We start from the raw sequence: 18,227 nt of genomic DNA on the forward strand, positions 1-18,227 counted from the left end.
TCTAACAGGAATGCTGGGGAACCAGAGGAGCTTCAGAACATTTCAAAGGAAACTTGGACTAGACCTTTGCCAGGTGGCTGTCTCTTTTCCTCAGTTTGGATGAAGGGAGATGAATGAGGGGGAAAAAATCAGTGGATGACTCTTTCTTGGGTGCATTACCTGGTTTCAGGACTTAATGAAGCTCAGGTTCTTGATGTCTCGTTGCAGAAAGAATTCAGTGGGAGACAAAGTGATAGGTAAGAAGTGGATTTATTTAGAGAGAAACGCATTCCACAGACAGTGTGGGCCACCTCAGAAGGTGAGAAAGGCCTAAGCAGTAAGATTTACTTTTAACTTTCCTATACTTAAATGTATTGAAGTGTCATTTTAATGCATCGGTAAAGAAGCACAAATGCCAAATCACAAACTTAATTTTATTATTTTGATAACTGGATTTCTTTTCAATTTTATGTGTTTAATCCTATGCCTTCAGAAAATATTGTTCAAAGATAATGTCTAAAGTTTTTATCAAACTTTAAAGGGGCCAAAGGGGTCCATGGAACAAAATAACTAAGAACTTCGTTACTAGGAGTTTGATATTTTATATTAAAAAAGAAGATCCTAAAGAAAAGTCGCTGCTTCTGACACATCTTTGGAAATTCATAATTTAAAGAATTTAGCTGTATTTAGTAATTTTCCCCTCTAAGGTCTTCTTTGTGAGGTCACAATTTACAACTAGCATTGGGATATGTTTTCAAAGAGACCCCAGCTCAAATATACAACCCAAACACTTAAAATGCTTTATCCTGAGAAAATCCAAATATTTATGTTTCCAACTCATGTTAAAAATTTTCTAAAAGCATAAGATGTTATTGAGGGTTCCCCACTGTTGATGACTGTGGTTAGAAAGGCCATCGAAAACGGCTGCCGGGGAAAGGACAGCTGTAGGGATGTCAAGGCTGCTGGGGGGCAGAAGTTCCCACTGATGGCTTCCCTGGCACTTGTAATTTAGTCACTCAGTGATCAATTTCTAACACCGGAGATGTGCTGGAATTAGTGTGAAATTTCCACTCTCTTTGGCTCTAACTGGGACATTCCATAATTACAATGAAATGAGACCATGCTTCACCGTCTAACTCCCTCTGTGAAGAAGTTATCTGGCATGAAAAGGAAAGGAATGGAAATCAAGAGCCAGCCTATAGGAAATGCTAACAGAATAACTGGTGAGTGAGCCGAGGTGAAATGGCTTTGATGCAAACCAACACATGCGGCTCTAATTAGGCAGTAAGACCGGCAAGGAAGCGAGCATTATGTCTGTTAATTGACTTGGATGATGTTGGGTGGTGAGGTATTCTGAGGAAAAGCCAAAGACCTTTAACTCACCAGTGTGGTTAATTATAGAGAACGTTGTTCTTGCGGAATTTCCTACCAAGCATTTCAAAAAGACATTATTTTGCTTTTAAACATGTTAAAAACATTAAGTGACACTTCTTGGAGGCTAATAGCAGCTTGTATTGGTGATGAAGAAATGGCTGGAGATTTTATTTAGTCCAAGGTTAACGAATAAAGGTTATGAAGATGGTTTTCCTTTCATTTGTCTGCAGCAGAGTAGAACAAATTTACCTTATCTGACTTGACTTGGGGAATGATCATAGAAAATGTGAAAGGATAAATTGCTTTTATATAGAATTCTTTAAAAAAAATCATTTTTATTTTTCTAATATGAGTCATTAGAATGCATAAGCATCACTAATCTGAGAACTGTCCTGATAATGGCTCAAGTTCTCTGAAGAACGTTTATGCACCTCCTTTGCTCTCCAGTGCAATCTGGGAGGGAAGGGCATGCACTGCCATCCTTCTGCCTGGATCAAATGTAGAGGCAGAAGATGGTGACGAGCCTCTAAAGGCAAGAAAGAATGATATGAAAAGCAGCCTTAAACTGACAGACCTGTGTAAGGCATAAAGGAGTAACTGATTGTACTTGAGCTGTATCACAGAAAACTGAATTAATTAACAAAGATAAATTACAATGTGTTCTATCTTAGCTCTTCTGAAGACAAAGAAACGACAGTATTGATGGATAGATTAAGGACATGTTTTCGAAGGTGTGGGACATGGTTAATTTACTCACAAGTAGGATGGCCACATGAGTTGTTGTTTAACAGTACAATTCTGAGAATGAAAGGGAGCATAATAGCAGAGACTCCAGAATAGGCATAAACACCAGCCTGTTTTGGGCAAAATAAGATGTGTGCCTGCCACCACTTCTCACCCTGTAATTCCACAATTACATGCTGCTTATTAACATACATTATGCCTCTCCTTATAGTACCATGTTCACTGGAACGTGAAATTAACATATGGCAGTTGCATAATTTTAGGATTATTGTTATTAATAAAATAACACAAATAGATAGGCTATAATATAAAATAAGTAATATTAATAATTACTATTGAGCATTATTATACTAATAATTAACTTACAAAATACTTTTGAAAGTATTTCAGTTACTCCCAAAACAGCTGGTAAGTGGTCTCTCCAAAAACTTCGGGATGATTTTTATCAAATAAGCAGTAAATAAGCTTGATGCAGACATACTAATGCAATGTTATAGATACAGTCATTAAATATAATAAAAGTTTAGAATAATCTTTAATAGGCGGCAATACAATTTCACCTCTGCTAATGTATTCTAAGAAAGTAAGCAGGTAAATACAAAGAGCTTCATGCATGAGAATATTTCTCATGACATTGCTTATAACAGCAAACACCGTAAAGCTGGGGGGTCATAGCATCATGGTGCAGTGAGCTACTCTCTTTGTGTCTCCCCTTTAATCTGTAGAACATCCACAGCTCAACAAAGGTGCCTCTACCCAGCACACCAGGGTGCCAGACGATTGCACATTTCTGTGCATCTAAAGGAGGATGGACTGGAACACAGACAAGAGGTGGTACAGGTGCAATAGCAGAGGCAGTGCCCGCAATTCTGGTCCTCCAGCTGCGGCAGCTGAGCCCACGGCCCCAGAAAACCTGGCCAGCGGAGGAGGGAATGCACACAACGCCAGCCCCCTGGTCACAGCAGTGCCCACGGCCACAGGTAACCAGGCAGAAGCAGCAGTAGGGCCTGGGACCCCCGTCCCTCCAGCCATGGAGGTACCCACAACTCTGGCTCCCTGCTCGTTCCACCTGTAGCAGTGGAGCCCACAAATCTTACAACCCTGGACATGGCAGAGGTGCCTGCGTGCTCCTGGCTGGCCCGCTCCTGATGCAACTCAGGGGATGCTGTACATGGTGGAAAAGCCCACCATCCCAGTGCTCCAGGCAGCAGTACCATTGACACCAACAGCTGCAAGGCACCAATGACCCTGGAGGCACAAGAAGCAATAATGAGGGTAAGGGGTGACACCTCTGACAGAGGCAGTGAAGAGTGGAAAATGCTGACTTTCAAATATATCCAAAGGCAGCGCAGGTAAGCGAAACTAAAAACTTGTGATATGTCGCCACCTACTGGACGACAAAAGAAAGGCCTCTAATTTCTGACCTGTTGAATAGTTACAATGGAGTAGAAAGGTGTGTCCCCTACTTCACATGTGCTGGCTTATCAAGCACCATGAAGAACCATAGTAACACTGTGCAACAAAGAGAAAATGACAATGCTTTAGAAACCAAACTTAAAACCACAGAATATTTCAATCTAACTGATAGAGAATTTAAAATAGCTGTCACAAAAAATCTCAACAAGCTACAAGAAAACTCAGAAAGGCAGTAAAATGAGCTCAGAAATAAAATTAAGGAACAGAAGGAATACCTCACCAAAGAGACTGAAACTCTAAAAACGACTAAACAGAAATTCTGGAGCTGCAGAAGGCAATAAACACGATGAAGAGTACATTAGAAAGCACCGGAAACAGATCAGACAAGATGGAAGAGAGAATTAGTGAGCTTGAAGACAGACAGACAGAAATGATACGAGTAGAAGAGGGAAGAAATAAGATATAAAAAGATGAGAAAATTCTATGAGAGTTATCTGACTCTTCTGGGAAGGGGAAGATTAAGGTAACAGGTATTCCAGAAGGAGAAGAGAGTGAAAGGAGAGGAGAGAGGTTATTTAAAGAAATAATAGCTGAGAACTTCTCAAATCTGGGGAAGGAACTGGATATACAAGTTCATGAAGCTAAGAAAACACCTAATTACCTCAACACAAAAGACCTCCAAAATACAGTATATTAAAACTATCAAAAGTCAGTGAGAAAGAAAGAATTTTAAAGGCAGCCAGGATAAAAAGAAGGTTAACCTACAAAGGAACCCCCAGTAGGCTATCGGTAGATTTCTCAGCAGAAATGCTATAGGCCAGGAGAGAATGGAATGACATTCTCAAAACACTGAAAGATTACAAACTGTCAGCCAAGAATACTCTACCCAGCAGAGTTATCATTCTTATATGAAGGAGAAATAAAGACTTTCCCAGACAAACAAAGCTGAGGGAGTTCATCAACACTACACCTGTCTTACAAGAAATGTTGAAAGGAGCTCTTCTAGCAGAAACAAAAAGGCAAAATATGCAAAACTTTGAGTAAGGTGATAAATAGACACGCAGAGTCAGAAAATTGCAACTCTTTATCACGTAAAGGCTAATGGGGGAAAAAAGCAGAAGAAAATAACTATAGCTACTTCAGTTTGGTAACAAACTCACAGTATAAAAAAGAACAATTTGAGATAACTAAAACACAAAAGGGGAAGATGAAAAGAGCAGAACCCACATAGATAAATGAAGATAAGATGCTATTAGCAGAAAAGGACTGTTTTATCTATGAGAAGTTTTATACAAAGCTCATGGTTACCATAAACCTAAATCTAGAACAGAGACACAAAACATAAAAAAAGAGGAAATGGAGGAAGACATTTTAGAAAATCACCAACTCAAAATGACAGACATAAAAACAAGGAAAGAGAAGCAATGGAGCTATAGTGCAACCAGAAAACAAATGATAAAACTGCAGTACTAAGTCCTCATCTACCAATAATCACCTCAATGATTGGATTGAATTTACCAGTCAAAAGACACAGAATGGCTGGCTACATTAAAAAACAAGACCCATGGGCTTCCCTGGTGGCGCAGTGGTTGAGAGTCCGCCTGCCGATGCAGGGGACACAGGTTCGTGCCCCGGTCCGGGAAGATCCCACATGCCGCGGAGCGGCTGGGCCCGTGAGCCATGGCCGCTGAGCCTGCGCGTCCGGAGCCTGTGCTCCGCAACGGGAGAGACCACAACAGTGAGAGGCCCGCGTACCGCAAAAAAAAACAAACAAACAAACAAAAAAAACAAGACCCAAGTATATACTTCCTCCAGCAGACACACCTCAGCTCTAAAGACATAGACTCAAAGTGAAGAGACGGAAGATGATACTCCAAGCAAATGGCAGCCAAAAGAAAGCCGGTGTAGCCATACTCATATCAGACAAAGTAGACTTCAAGCCATAAAAGATAACAAGAGACAAAGATGGACAGGATATAATGATAAAGGGGTCAATTCATCAAGAAGACATAACAAATATTAATATATATGCATCTAACATAGGAGCACCAAAATATATAAAACAATTATTAAGAGACACAAAGGGAGAAATTGACAGCAACACAAAAATAGTAGGGGACTTGTAACACCCCACTACATCAGTGGATGGATCAGCCAAATAGAAAGTCAACAAGGGAAGAGTAGCTTTAAATAAAACTTTAGATCAGATGGAGTTGATAGATTTGTACAGAACATTCTAACCAAAGGCAGCAGAATACATATTTTTCTCAAATGCACATGAAACCTTCTCAAAGTTAGACCATATGTTGGGATACAAAACAAGTCTCACTAAATTTAAGAAGACTGAAATCATATCAGTCATCTTTTCTGATCACAATGGTATGAAGCTAGAAATCAACTACAAGTAGAAATCTGGAAAAAATCACAAATATGTGGCAACCAAACAACATTCTTCTGAACAACTACTGGGTCAATGAAGAAACCAAAGGAGAAATAGACATTACCTGAAGACAAATGAAAATGAAAATTTAACATATCAAAATCTATGGGATGCAGGAAAAGCAGTACTAAGAGGGGAGTTTATAGCAATACAGGCCTTCCTCAAGAAACAAAAAAAATCTCAAATAAACAATTTACCCTTATACCTAAAGGAACTAGAAAAAGAAAAACAAAGGGAGCCCAAAGTAAGTAAAGAAGTAGAAAGGAGATTAGAGTGGAAATAGATGAAAAAGACAATAGAAAAGATCAATAAAATCATAGCTGGTTCTTTGAAAGGATAATCAAAATTGACAAACTTTTAGCTAGACACATTCACTAAGAAAAAAGAGAGACGACTCTGATAAATAAAATCAGAAATGAAAAGAAGACAGATAATGGATACCACAGAAATACAAAGGATTATAAGAAAGTATTACAAATGGCAATACACCAATGAACTGGACAACCTAGAAGAAATGGACAAATTCTTAGAACCATACAACCTTCCAAGACTAAGTCATCAAAGAACAGAAAATATGAATAGACTGATTACTAGGACAGAGATTGAAACTATAATCCAAAACTTCCCGCCAAAACAAAAGTCTAGGACCAGATGGCTTTACAAGCAAATTCTACCAAACTTTCAAAGAAGATTTAATAAGTATCCTCAAACTCTTCCAAAAAATTGAAGAGGAGTGAACACTTTCTAACTCACAAGGCCAACACTACCCTGATACCAAAACCAGATAAAGACAACACACAAAAAATAAATTACAGGCCAATATTTCCTATGAACATAGATAAAAAAATCCTCAACAAAATATTAGCAACAACACATTAAAAGTATTATACGCCATGATCAAGTGGAACTTATTCCAGGGATGCAAGAATGGTTCAACATCTGCAAATCAGTGTGATACATCACATTAATAAAATGAGAGATAAAAACACTCTGATCATCTCAATAGATGCAGAAAAGACATTTGACAAGACTCAACACACATTTATGAAAAAAACTCTCAATAAAGTGGGTTTAGGTGGTATGTACCTTAATATAATAAAGACCATATATGACAAACCCAGAGCTAACATCATACTCAGTGGTGAAAAGCTGAAAGCTACTCCTCTAAAACCAGGAACAAGACAAGGATGTACACTCTTGCTACTCTTATTCAGCGTAGTATTGGAAGTCCTAGCCAGAGCAGTTAGGCAAGAAAAAGAAATACAAGACATCCAAACTGGAAAGGGAGAAGTAAAACTGTCACTATTTGTGGATGACATGATTTTATATATAGAAAACCCTAAACATTCCACCAAAAAAAAAACTATTAGAAATAATAAACGAATTCAGTCATGTTGCATGGCACAAAATCAACATACAAAAATCTGTTGCATTTCTATATGCTAACAGTGAGCTCGTAGAAGGAGAAATTAAGGAAACAATCCCATTTACAATAGCTACAGAAAGAATTAAAAACCTAGGAATAAATTTGACCAAGGAGATGAAAGACCTGTACACTGAAAACTATAAGACATTGTTGAAAGAAATTGAAGAAGATAAATAAATGGAAAGATATTCTGTGCTCAGGGATTAGAATTAACATATAGTTAAAATGTCCATATTGCCTAAAGCAACGTACAGATTCAATGCAATCCTTAGCAAAATCCCAAGGACATTTTTCACGGAAATAGAACAAAAAGTTCTAAAATTTATATGGAACCACAAAAGACCCCAAATAGCCAAAACAATTCTGAGAAAAAACAACAAAGCTGGAGGTATCACACTCCCTGATTTTAAACTATATTACAAAACACAGTAATTAAAATAGCATGGTATTGGCAGAAAAACAGATATACAGATCAATGGAACAGAACTGAGATATAAACCCACACGTATAAGTACAAGAATTTAAAACAAAGGAGCAAAGAACATACAGTGGAGAAAGGATAGTGTCTTCAATAAATGGTGTTTGGAAAACTGGACAGATACATGCAAAAAAAAAAAAAAAAGACCATTATCTCACACCATACACAAAAATCAACTCAAAATGGATTAAAGACTTGAATGTAAGACCTGAAACCATAAAACTGCTAGAAGAAAACACAGGGAGTATGCTCTTTGACGTCGGTCTTAGCAATATCTTCTAGATATGTCCCCTCAGGGAAGGGAAATAAAAGCAAAATTAAACAAATGGGACTGCATCAAACTGAAAAGCTTTTGCACAGCAAAGGAAACGTTCAACAAAACAAAAAGACAATCTACTGAATTGGAGAAGATATTTGCAAATCGTACATCTCATAAGGGGCTAATATCCAAAATAAATATAGAACTCATACAACTCAACAACAACAAAACCAAACAACTGGATTAAAACATGGACAGAAGAGCTGAATAGACATTTTTTCCAAAGAAGACATGCAGATGGCCAACAGGCACATGAAAAGATGTTCAACATCACCAGTTATTAGGGAAATGTAAATTAAAACCACAGTAAGATAACACCTCACGCTTGTGGTGATAAAACAAAAACAAAAACAAAAAAACAAACCCCAAAATAAATGAACAAACTGAAACAAACAAAAAAAATGGAAGCCTCAGACCTAGGGACACATACAGACTGAAAGTGAGGGGATGGAAAAAGATATTCCATGCAAATGGAAAACAAAAGAAGGCTGGAGTAGCAATTCTCATATCAGACAAAACAGACTGTAAAACAAAGACTATTACAAGAGACAAAGAAGGACACTACATAATGATCAAGGGATCAATCCAAGAAGAAGATATAACAATTGTAAATATTTATGCACCTAACATGGGAGCACCGCAATACATAAGGCAAATACTAACAGCCATAAAAGGGGAAATCTACAGTAACATAATCAGAGTAGGGGACTTTAACACCCCACTTTCACCAATGGACAGATCATCCAAAATGAAAATAAATAAGGAAACACAAGCTTTAAATGATACATTAAACAAGATGGACTTAATTGATATCTATAGGACATTCCATCCAAAAACAACAGAATACACATTCTTCTCAAGTGCTCATGGACCATTCGCCAGGAAAGATCATATCTTGGGTCACAAATCAAGCCTTGGTAAATTTAAGATAACTGAAATCATATCAAGTATCTTTTCTGACCACAATGCTATGAGACTAGATATCATTTACAGGAAAAACTCTGTAAGAAATACAAACACATGGGGGCTAAACAACAAACTACTTAACACCCAAGAGATCACTGAAGAAATCAAACAGGAAATCAAAAAATATCTAGAAACAAATGACAATGAAAACACGACGACCCAAAATCTATGGGATGCAGCAAAAGCAGTTCTAAGAGGGAAGTTTATAGCAATACAATCCTACCTTAAGAAACAGGAAGCATCTCGAATAAACAACCTAACCTTACACCTAAAGCAATTAGAGAAAGAAGAACAAAAATCCCCAAAGTTAGCAGAAGGAAAGAAATCATAAAGATCAGATCAGAAATAAATGAAAAAGAAATGAAAGAAACAATAGCAAAGATCAATAAAACCTGGTTCTTTGAGAAGATAAACAAAATTGATAAACCATTAGCCAGACTTATCAAGAAAAAAAGGGAAAAGACTCAAATCAATAGAATTAGAAATGAAAAAGGAGAAGTAACAACTGACCCTGAAGAAATACAAAGGATCATGAGAGATTACTACAAGCAACTAAATGCCAATAAAATGGACAACCTGGAAGAAATGGACAAATTCGTGGAAATGCACAACCTTCCGAGACTGAACCAGGAAGAAATAGAAAATTTGAACAGACCAATCACAAGCACTGAAATTGAAACTGTGATTAAAAATCTTCCAACAGGGAGCTTCCCTGGTGGCGCAGTGGTTGAGAGTCTGCCTGCCGATGCAGGGGACACGGGTTCGTGCCCTGGTCCGGGAGGATCCCGCAAGCCGTGGAGTGGCTGGGCCCGTGAGCCATGGCCGCTGAGCCTGCGCGTCTGGAGCCTGTACTCCACACAGGGAGAGGCCACAACAGTGAGAGTCCTGCGTACCGCAAAAAAAAAAAAAAAAAAAAAAAAAATCTTCCAACAAACAAAAGCCCAGGACCAGATGGCTTCACAGGCGAATCCTATTAAACATTCAGAGAAGAGCTAACACCTATCCTTCTCAAACTATTCCAAAATATACCAGAGGGAGGAACACTCCAAAACTCATTCTACAAGGCCACCATCACTCTGATAACAGAACCAGACAAAGATATCACAAAGAAAGAAAACTACAGGCCAATATCACCGATGAACATAGATGCAAAAATCCTCAACAAAATACTAGCAAACAGAATCCAACAGCACATTAAAAGGATCATACAATATGATCAAGTGGGGTTTATCCCAGGAATGCAAGGATTCTTCAATATACGCAAATCAATCAGCGTGATACACCATATTAACAAACTGAAGGAGAAAAACTTGATCATCTCAATAGAGGCAGAGAAAGCATTCGAAAAAATTCAACACCCATTTATGATTAAAAACTCTCCAGAAAGTAGGTATAGAGGGAACTTTCCTCAACATAATAAAGGCCATATATGACAAACCCACAGCCAACATCATCCTCCATGGTGAACAACTAAAACCATTTCCACTGAGATCAGGAACAAGACAAGGTTGCCCACTCTCACCACTATTATTCAACATAGATTTGGAAGTTTTAGCCACACCAGTCAGAGAAGAAAAAGAAATAAAATGAATCCAAATTGGAAAAGAAGAAGTAAAGCTGTCACTGTTTGCAGATGACATGATACTATACATAGAGAACACTAAAGATGCTACCAGAAATCTACTAGAGCTAATCAATGAATTTGGTAAAGTAGCAGGATACAAAATTAATGCACAGGAATCTGTTGCATTGCTATACACTAATGATGAAAAATCTGAAAGAGAAATTAAGAAAACACTCCCATTTACCACTGCAACAAAAAGAATAAAATACCTAGGAATAAACCTACCTAAGGAGACAAAAGACCTGTATGCAGAAAATTATAAGACACTGATGAAAGAAATTAAAGATGATACAAATAGATGGAGAGATATACCATGTTTTTGGACTGGAAAAATCAACATTGTGAAAGTGACTCTACTACCCAAATCAATCTACTGATTCAATGCAATCCCTAGCAAACTACCACTGGCATTTTTCACAGAACTAGAACAAAAAATTTCACAATTTGTATGGAAACACAAAAGACCCCGAATAGCCAAAGCAATCTTGAGAAAGAAAAACGGAGCTGGAGGAATCAGGTTCCCTGACTTCAGACTATTCTACAAAGCTACAGTAATCAAGACAGTATGGTACTGGCACAGAAACAGATATATAGATCAATGGAACAGGATAGAAAGCCCAGAGATAAACCCACACACATATGGTCACCTTATTTTTGATAAAGGAGGCAAGAATATACAGTGCAGAAAAGACAGTCTCTTCAATAAGTGGTGCTGGGAAAAGTGGACAGCTACATGTAAAAGAATGAAATTAGAACACTCCCTAACACCATACACAAAAATAAACTCAAAATGGATTAAAGACCTAAATTTAAGGCCAGAGACCATCAAACTCTTAGAGGAAAACATAGGCAGAACACTCTATGACATAAATCACAGCAAGATCCTTTTTGACCCACCTCCTAGAGAAATGGAAATAAAAACAAAAATAAACAAATGGGACCTAATGAAACTTAAAAGCTTTTGCACAGCAAAGGAAACCATAAAAAAGATGAAAAGACAACCCTCAGAGTGAGAGAAAATATTTGCAAATGAAGTAACTGACAAAGGATTAATCTCCAAAATTTACAAGCAGCTCATGCCATTCAATATCAAAAAAAAACCCAAACCCAATCCAAAAATGGGCAGAAGACCTAAATAGACATTTCTCCAAAGAAGATATACAAACTGCCAACAGACACATGAAAGAATGCTCAACATCATTAATCATTAGAGAAATGCAAATCCAAACTACAATGAGGTATCACCTCACACCAATCAGAATGGCCATCATCAAAAAATATACAAAGAGCAAATGCTGGAGAGGGTGTGGAGAAAAGGGAACCCTCTTGCACTGTTCGTGGGAATGTAAATTGATACAGCTAGTATGGAGAACAGGATGGAGGTTCCTTAAGAAACTAAAAATAAAACTACCATATGACCCAGCAATCCCACTACTGGGCATATACCCTGAGAAAACCATAATTCAAAAAGAGTCATGGGGCTTCCCTGGTGGCGCAGTGGTTGAGAGTCCACCTGTCGATGCAGGGGACACAAGTTCGTGCCCCGGTCCGGGAAGATCCCACATGCCACAGAGTGGCTGGGCCCATGAGCCATGGCCACTGAGCCTGCACATCTGGAGCCTGTGCTCTGCAACGGGCGAGGCCACAACAGTGAGAGGCCTGTGTACCACAAAAAAAAAAAAAAGGAGTCATGTACCAAAATGTTCATTGCAGCTCTATTTACAATGGCCAGGACATGGAAGCAACCTAAGTGTCCACCAACAGATAAATGGATAAAGAAGATGTGGCACATATATACAATGGAATATTACTCAGCCATAAAAAGGAACGAAACTGAGTTATTTGTAGTGAGGTGGATGGACCTAGAGACTGTCATACAGAGTGAAGTAAGTCAGAAAGAGAAAAACAAATACCATATGCTAACACACATATATATGGAATCTAAAAAGAAAAAAAAGGTCATGAAGTACCTAGGGGCAAGATGGCAATAAAGATGCAGACTTACTAGAGAATGGACTTGAGGATATGGGGAGGGGGAAGGGTAAGCTGTGACAAAGTGAGAGAGTGGCATGGACATATACACACTACCAAATGTAAAATAGATAGCTAGTGGGAAGCAGCTGCATAGCACAGGGAGATCAGCTTGGTGCTTTGTGACCACCTAGAGGGGTGGGATAGGGAGGGTGGGAGGGAGGGAGACGCAAGAGGGAAGAGATATGGGAACATATGTATATGTATAGCTGATTCGCTTTGTTGTGAGGCAGAAGCTAGCACACCATTGTAGAGCAACTATACTCCAATAAACATGTTAAAAAATAAAAATAAAAAATATAAAAGGGGGCTTCCCTGGTGGCGCAGTGGTTGAGAGTCCGCCTGCCGATGCAGGGGACACGGGTTCGTGCCCCGGTCTGGGAAGATCCCACATGTCGCGGAGCAGCTGCCCCGTGAGCCATGGCCATTGAGCCTGCGCGTCCGGAGCCTGCGCTCCGCAACGGGAGAGGCCACAACAGTGAGAGGCCCGCATACCGCAAAAAAAAAAAAAAAAAAAAAAAAAAAAATATATATATATATATATATAAAAGGTTAAAACAAACAAACAATAAAAGAACAAATGGAAGGTATGGAAACAGAGTAGTTGTTACCAGAGAATAGGCGGGGAGTGGGGGCAAAATGGGTTAAGGGGGTCAACTGAATGATGCCAGGGGGAAACTAAATTTTTAGTGGTTAGCACACAGGAGCAGATAGAGAAGTAGAAACATAATGCTGTACACATGAAACTTATATAATGTTATAAAGCAATGTTACCTCAATAAAAAATAAATTAAAAATTGAAACCTGATGAACCTAGTGGCAGAGCAGGAATAAGGACGTAGACATAGAGAATGGACTTGAGGACACAGTGGGGAGGGGGAAGCTGGGGCAAAGTGAGAGTAACATTGACATATATACACTACCGAATGTAAAATAGAGAGCTAGTGGGAAGCAGCAGCGTAGCACAGGGAGATCAGCTCAATGCTTTGGGATGACCTAGAGGGGTGGGATGGGGAGGGTGGGAGGGAGGCTCAAGAGGGAGGGGATATGCGGACATGTGTATGCATATGGCTGATTCACTTTGTTGTGCAACAGAAACTGACACAGTATTGCAAAGCAATTATATTCCAATAAAGATGTATTAAAAAAATAAAAAAGAAAAAAAATTGAAACCTCATCTATAGGTAGTTCATTCAACAAATTATGATTCATTTGTAAAATGGAAACAATTTATACACAGAATGCAACAATTTGGGTAAAAAAGAAACAGTATGTGTATTTGCTTATATCTGCACAGAGTATTTCTGGAATGATAATAACTGCTAAGTGGTTACCTTTAGGACTTGTAGCTGGGGACTAGAGAACAGGGGTAATAAATCCTTCCAGATACATGTGATTGCAGAGCAAATGATTATCACGTGATACAATTAAAAAATAATATTATTATAATTATATTTATTACACACATGCCCATGGTATAGCAGTTAATTAAACAATATATACAACATAATATGTATAATAATACTAATACTTAAGAATTTTCAAGTGTGAGTATGTATCCTAAAATGCCTAGAAAGACAAAATCTAACAGTGAGTAGTAGGATTACTACGGATTTTACTACTTTGTATGTTAACTTTATATTTTTCATGTTGTTGGGATGTGTTATAATGATACACTTATATTTTACAATCAGAAAACCAATAGCAGCAGCATTTCAGTTTTGAGAAAGTGGAATGAAGGAACCAGCAATGCTGGCTGAACCGTCTCCATTAGGCAAGGAAGGGTTTAATCCTGATACTGCAACAGTAACTTTCTCAGCATATGCTCCATCCCCAGGGAAGATAACAGTCAAGGAAATCTTGAAGTTGTTGGAAAAGAAGAGAATTAAGGACTTCTTTTAAAAGAGAAATTATATTATGTTCAGATAATCTGGTTTGGTTTCATTTTAGGAGAAATTGGAAATCTTGAAATTTACTCCTCTAAAGGGTGGGCTGCAAACGGCAGGTGCCCATGGGCACTTGGTATTTTGTGACGTTGGTGGTGTGTTCACCAACAACTCCAGCTCTCAGCTTTCCGGGGACAGGAAGGAATGCACGTCCCATTCCCTTGTCATTAGACAAGGCCATATGATTTGCTCTGGACAAAGAAGGGTGAACAGAAGTGACAGATGCACAATTCTCTTTGTTTGCTTCCCTTGGTGTACAGATTATGAAAGTTCAGGTCAAAATAAGTGTCCTTCAGCCTGGATCCCTGAGTGATTAGGATGCACAGAGCATCCTTCCAGCGTGTGCTGGATGTGTAGGATGAGCAAGAAATAAACTTTGGCTGTGTAAAGGCACTGAGAGTCTGGAGGATTTATTATTACTGAAACAGAGCCTAGCTCATCCTGACTGTGTAATTTGTGTCATCCAGTGCAAAATGAAAATACACAGCCCCTTGTTAAAAAATTATTTAGCATTTCAAGATGATGACAACAGAGCATTAAACCACATGGGCGCCCTCTGAGTGCAGGGCCTTGTGTGACTACACAGGTCACATGTCCAGGAAGGGCCTGATTTTCCGATTTACCATCACAATTTTGGAAAATGGGTCTTAACTCCCTTATTTCACATATGAAGAAACGGAGAGCTCAAACAGCTTGCTGACTACTGCAGAGTTGGTAAATGTCAGAAATGGAATTGGATTATATTGGTATTATTAATGTTGCAATAATGGGTCTTTTGTGGGTTGATGGAGCTGGGCTTTAGGACATAAGGAGCCAAGTAGACCATCACAGGAAGCAGACAAGACTCAGGAACTATCCAATCCTTTGTAGAAAACCACCTACCCAGACCCTCAGTAGAAGGTAAGAAAAGAGTTAAAGTCTAACTCATTACATACTAAGTGAACGGGTTCTTTCGCCAGCAAGGATAATTAGTCATTTCAACCCTTTGTCTGAATACCTGCCTCAGCACAGGCTGAAGAGTATCAACAGAGCAAAGCAGGCCCAGCTCTTCATTTTGTTGCTGTAACTAATTAGCATTAGAGAAACCATTTTCATAAGCAATGCCCTCACAACAACCTGGTAACTGAAAACAAAAGCTGATGATGCAGCTCTCTCCATAGTAACCAGACGTGGGAAAGAGCAATCCGGAACCGCTAAGTGGGAGCCCTGGGGGCAGGAACAGAGGCCATTCGCTCTGAGCAGCCGTGTGAAGAAGCAGGTCACTACTGCCCTTCAACGTTACAATCAGAAAGATTATCAAACTACTTAAGTGAAGGTGGTGTTCTGAATTAAATACATTCATACCAGATACATTCATACACTGAAAAATGCTGTATGTATTCCTAAAAGCTATTCAAACGTATAAAAGCTATCGTTAGAAAAAGCTCATCCAGTTAACAACATGTGGCTTTTCCTGGAGAATTCCTATCACTACTCCCATGTAATATTTCCCTCTACTTCACCCCTTGTAAGGAAGCAGTCGCAGGATACAGAGGCGTCAGGAAAGGTAGAGAAAAGAAAATTTGGCTCAAAAAGAGTGTAGGTAGTTAATTTGGTAATAAAAAAAAGGCAGTTGTCATTTAACTACGGGTTTCAAGATCTGAAAATCTTATTCTTTTCAATCTTATATTATTTTTCTTCATTGGTTAGGACCTAAAACACATCTGTGAAATAGCCAAATCTTGTGTCATTTTCTTCTCTTTTCATAAAAACTCAGTTTGGGTCACTGTTGAAAGAAAAAGAAAGAAAGAAAGGAAGAAAGGAGGGAAGGAAGGAAGGAAGAAAGCAAGAAAGAAAGAAAAAAGAAAGAAAGAAAGCAAGAAAGAAAGAAGGACAGGGGGAGGAATGGAGGGAGGGAGGGAGAGAAAGAAGAGAAAATAAAAAGAAAAGAGAATCCAGTTTGTTCCAGTTGCTTTAGAAAGTTAGTGTGACACTGCTAAACAAATATGTTCATTTTAGAAGAAAGTACAACGTCATGATTTACCAAGGATGATTCAGCAGTCGCTTAAATGAAAAAGGTAGGTGATTTTCAAAGAAATACTTTATCCCAGTTAAGATTGTTAATGAACACATTCATTTCTGAAAACTGTATGTTCAAAGAGATGATGACATAAGACAAAAACAAGAAGAATTTAACTCACGTTACTCATTTGATTTTATATCAAATGATAAATTTAAAATTTTATGGCTCAAATAGTCATTTCAGGAAGTGTGTGAATAACATTTACTAACTGCTTCTTAATACTTACTGGTCATTTAAAGAATATTTGTCAGTAGCTAGTATATTAGGTTATGATAGGATCAAAATAATCTTCTCCCTCAAGGAGCTTATAGAGAAATTTGACCTTGCTTCCACTATTAAATCAAGAAAATGATTGTTACCAAAGTGAACGTGAGTAGATACATGAATAATACGGATGAGTGTTTTGAGAGGAAGGCAGCCATCATAGATTAGCTAGTTAGCTTGAGAACTGGCTTTTAAATACCCACTTTTACCACATAATTTTGAATATTTTAGAAAAAATTGGGATAAAGTACAACTGCATATTGGATGGGCAGGGAAGCATGAAGAATGCTTTCCATGGTACTATTAATTCCCTGTAAGTTAGTCTGACATTCAGAGTGTTTGACTTAGTTTGGCTCTTGGCTCTCCTTGACCATGAGGCCAGTACACAGCTAATGACTCCAATGCTAGCAGTATTTCTGGCTCTTCTTTTTTTTTTTTTTTTTTCCACAAAGGTTAATTGAATTTTTATAAGGGTTTCATAGAGGACTTCCATAACTTTTCGGTATTAAAACAAAGGCCATCTTATAGTAGAATTATAATATGACATCCGTAAGTACTTTAAGTATTTTAGCTTAGATTTTCAGTAACTGTGTGATGTACTTAACATTTTATAGTTTTTGAGAATTTCCATAGACTTCTCAGCATCTTCACTGAATTTAATCATGAAGTCTGGCATTTCAGAACCATTCCTTCTCCTTCAAGCTTCTTTAAAAGTTTGAATATGGTTTTGTGAGCGAATACGAGAGACAAAGTTCATGGGACTTCTCAGTTTTCATGGGACTTCTTTCAGTTTCTACGTGTTCCGCAGATAAGTATTTCTGACTTGCGACAACTATTCGATTCCCCCTTAATAGTTGCATATTGTTAACCCAGAGATGCTGAGAGTTACACGAAGTAAAGGTAACTATTTTCATAGCTTCATATTAATTGATTGAATTGGCTTTAAGATCAACTCCAAAGCCCTTGTTAATCGTGACACAAATGTTTTGTGATAAAGATTGAGGGTGGTTGAAAGATTTGTCATGGTAAGTAATCATTAGCTCCAGGGTGCTTGCCTCAGCATCCCGTCAGGCTTCTTCCAGAAGGTTAGGGAAGGGGTAACAGCCAATAGCATATGGACTTGCATTAATTTTCAGCATATAAACCCACGGAATGTCC

The 18,227-nt window shown here is 38.2% G+C and overlaps 1 protein-coding gene across 2 annotated transcripts in view; it reads right to left on the bottom strand.

Moving 5' to 3' along the window:
* Positions 1-18,227, bottom strand: part of PRKN (parkin RBR E3 ubiquitin protein ligase) — a gene marked incomplete at its 3' end in the record, with an annotated part of 1,266,888 nt that overhangs the window by 96,460 nt on the left and 1,152,201 nt on the right. The window lies entirely within an intron of this gene.

Source organism: Grampus griseus (assembly GCF_964374135.1).
Source record: "Grampus griseus genome assembly, chromosome: 13".
In the NCBI taxonomy this organism is placed as follows: Eukaryota; Metazoa; Chordata; class Mammalia; order Artiodactyla; family Delphinidae; genus Grampus; species Grampus griseus.